We start from the raw sequence: 3,588 nt of genomic DNA on the forward strand, positions 1-3,588 counted from the left end.
CTCCTGGTTAATTCACAGTAGTCTGCTTTCAGCCACACCTGTCCTGAAGCAAAGTCCACCAGCAATCTAAGGAATCTCTCGCCTGCCCTTCCTCCTTCTCCTGATTGCCAGCCCAAAGTTGAAAGTAATTTGTCTTGTTTTACTATTTTTTATGATCTAGATAATTACCAAATAAATCAGAAATTATTTGTTAATATGATGTCTACTAACTTTTCATTAGCATATATAGCTAACCTCAAGAAAGTGTAAAGAAAATTTAAAATTATCTTTCTGGTCTGAATAAAGGAGAAATAGAAATAAAATACAATAAAAAGTGATAGGGGTTTTCAATTTTCTGTAATAGAATTCACTTACTGAGTGCCTGCGATAGCTCTTTCCCATGACAGACAATTTCCGTTCGGTGTGTGACGTAGTCCTCCCAACCACTTTAGGTCCCCGCGATCACCTTTCCTCTACAGTGAGGAAACCGCAGCTCACAGTGCCCTGCTCAGCATCACGCAGTTAGTACGTGAGAGGGCTGGCATTCCAACTCAGACCTTTGAAACTTCATTACGCCTTGGTATCATGAGAGATTATTTTCAATGCTGTGTTTACAAAGAACACACTTCTGAATCTGAGATGATCAATATCTCAATACAACAACCCTTAATAAATATCTCATTGTGGCTGGTGCTGTTGCAAGCACTGATAAGGGTAAACTATAACTGAGCTAAGTGCAGCATTGACCATTTACTATATGCTTAGCACTAGGTACTGAAAAGAAATAAGTGTTAAAGACATAAGCCCTTTCCCTCAAAGGACTCACAATCGCATTGAGAAGTCAGGACTAGTGCATGTGCAACAGATTTAACCCACACCATCATCATCTGTGGAGCAGTAAGCAAACCTGAGCAATGTGATAGGAATATGTAGAAGACGTGGAGGGACAATCTTGGGAAGAAAAAATGAAGTCCAATTGGGAGTATGGATTTGAAGTAGGCGGTAGAGTGCCTGTTACAACTGTTGAGCTAAGACGCGCTAACAGAGTATATAAAACCCATCATTCTGAAGCTTTTGGGGAACACTGATTAGAGTGAGATGAGACTGGTCTCAAGGCGGCAGTCCAGGTCCTTTAACAGAAGAATGACCGCTTGGAGATGGTATAGAAAGCCTACAGTTCTCACTTTACTCAACAACATGAAGTATTTCCACTTTAGGCCTTTGCTACATAAAATAATCATGTGTTCCCTGTGACCTAGCACCTACCTTTCACTCTTTAAATATCTACACCTTCCTTCCACTCCCAAACCAAAGGCACACCCATGTTTCTGACCTTGGCTCTGAAACCACACAGCTTCATCTGTTTGTGCTTCTCTTCAGTGCAGAAGGTCCTCTTGTTAGTGCAACCCACATTCCTCACATTGTCTAGGCCTAGCACCTCAGACAGGGAACCCTTCCTGGCTTTTTAGCCCTCCTTCCAATTTTTGCTTCTAGGCCTCATCCCAGTCTACCATCATGCTTCATCCCACTTTCCCCCAAGCCCCTGCTGGTGCTCTGGGGGAGAGGCCAGGCCTCCCCGAGTCTCCTAGGGGAAGACTTGAGGAAACCCAGTAGATATGATAACAACTCACTCTACCCAAAGTTCAGTGTTTCCATATATAATAAGTTAGATGATTAGAAAGCAAAATATTGTCTAAACTCATTAGAAAAATGCTCTTGTTAAATTATTTACCTTCAGCCTTTATTTTACCAGCATCTCCAGTTGTCTACCATGTTGTGGGTTTAGCAACAATTTAACTGGAGGTGTTGACCAGTATTCACATTGGAGGCAGTGCACTAATGTTGTTAAAAACCAGGGTTCTGCAGTTAGATAGCCCAAATTGAAAAGCTAGAAATTTATTTTGTTTATCAAGATCCCAGTTTCCTGAAATATTAGATTAATAATATGCTCACATCATAGGTATGTTGTGAGACTTAGGTAATTCATTTAACTGGCATAATGCTTAGCACATGGCAAGCATTCAGCAAAAGGTAGCTATTGTTGCATTACTAGGACATAAAAATATTGCTTTTAGAATTTAACTGTGGGGAGAAAAATTTTTGTCAGACAACGAGATGTGTTTAACACCACCATACATCTCTTTATGCCTTTGCTGCCATACATAGGTTTCAAAGGTTGCAATCAGTTCATATCAAGTGGCTGGTAAAATCTATTTCATTTTCAATTCTATGGTTCTCAATCTTGGCTCCACATTAAAATCACCTAGGAAGCTCCAGCCCATGTTAGTCCAAATCTCTGAGAGTTGTTCTGAGTATCATATTTTTCAAAAGTTTCCACGGATTCTAATGCATCTGAAGGTAAGAACAATGAATTTAGGTCTATTCTTTTTCTTTTTAATCTTATTTATTCAGTTTTGCTGTGTTCCACTTATCCTTTTTAAATCTTTTTGAAAATAAGAGGGCTGTGAAACTCATAAGGGATGAGTGGATAAATAGATGTATGGACAGATGGACAGCAGACAGATAACTATGTATTATGAGGAGAAACCCAAATAAACAGATTTCATTTATTAAAAATTGTGTATTTCTTCTTATACATTTAAACTTCATTCACCTTCAAATTACTTTCTACTGTTGCAGTACACATATTGAGACTTTTTTCCCGCTGCTCAAACAGTTTTTGAACTTGTCGATTTTGATGCCTCTTAGGGCTTCTGCTGTTTTTGGTTTCACCTCTTCCATATTAGCAAAACATTTTCCTTTGAGGATTTTTTCACACAGGGAAACAAAAACAAAATCATTCAGTGCATAATAGGGTGATTAGGAAGGGTGGGGCATGGGTGTATTGCCATTTTTGGTCAAAAACTGCTGAACGCTCAGCACAGTGTGGGCAGGTGCACCCGTAAATCACCCATCATGAAATGGGCAAATGCGTTGAGTCTTCAAAAAAAATTCACTGATGCCAAACACAGCATATAGAACACTCACTTAGCAGGAGAACCCTGCACTACAAGGACCCTGCCCTCCAGAAGATAATTCAGTTTTGGTGGGCGGTCCTCTGTCATATACGCACTGGGATTGTTACTATAAGAATGAGAAGTACAAGATGGGTATAAATGGCCTTTCAAAGATTTATAAATAGCCCTGATTGGTGTGGCTCAGTGGGTTGGGCATTGTAATGTAAACTAAAAGATTGCCAGTTTGATTCCCAGTCAGGGCACAAGCCTGGGTTGCAGGCTAGGTCCTTAGCTGGAGGCATACAGGAAGTAACCAACTGATGGATGTTTCTCTCCCACATCGATACTTCTCTCCCTTTCTTCCTTCTTCCCTTCCTTTCTCTCTAAAAATAAATAAATAAATAAATTTTTAAAAGACAAACAAATTGCTTTCTGCATATGAGAAATGAAGGACAAGAATAAGTCAAAGATGACAAAAAAATATTTTAGTCTAGGTGCCTAAAGGAATGTTAATGCCATTAACACAAACAAGAAAACTGGGAGCTGGTCTGAGCTTTCTTCTAATTCATTAAAAAAAAAAAAAAAAAAAAGACTGACCTAAAATGCACAAACTTTAAGATATTTCAACAGCTGAATAAACGAACATATGAAA

The sequence above is a fragment of the Pteronotus mesoamericanus genome, unplaced genomic scaffold, assembly GCF_021234165.1.
Source record: "Pteronotus mesoamericanus isolate MK-2021 breed Mesoamerican mustached bat unplaced genomic scaffold, CSHL_Meso_final contig_82, whole genome shotgun sequence".
NCBI lineage: Eukaryota > Metazoa > Chordata > Mammalia > Chiroptera > Mormoopidae > Pteronotus > Pteronotus mesoamericanus.